Genomic DNA, 479 nt, shown 5'->3' on the forward strand with positions numbered 1-479 from the left:
AAAACATCAGAACGACATGTGATGTGAACAATTTTGTGATTTAATTTGAGATAACATTGGAAAATCGATTTCGCCATTTAGCACATTTTTAATAAATGTTAAATTATTAGCTCTGTGCCCAGTGGAGTAGCGAATCATGTTTTTCAGAAGCAATTGCTTCTGGTTTCTAGGGGGTGGTGGTGGAAAAGGAATACGTTTTAGCGCATTATCCCAAAACAACACTTAAGGGCGTAAAATATCCATACATCGTTTGGTGGTTTGGTAGTAATATTTTCCTACATATTACCACAATCACAGGTTTGACTCGTTTATAATATACCTACCCATATAATTTATTCTGAGCTTACATTAGCGTTACCTACCCAGGAGATACCGTGAGGTTGTCTTAATAGTTAATATAGTATTCCAAATATAATTTGTTTGTACTTCTATTTGTATACTTTTTAGTACACTTCTCTTATTCATACTTGGGAGTGGAG

This window comes from Acyrthosiphon pisum, chromosome A2, assembly GCF_005508785.2.
Source record: "Acyrthosiphon pisum isolate AL4f chromosome A2, pea_aphid_22Mar2018_4r6ur, whole genome shotgun sequence".
NCBI lineage: Eukaryota > Metazoa > Arthropoda > Insecta > Hemiptera > Aphididae > Acyrthosiphon > Acyrthosiphon pisum.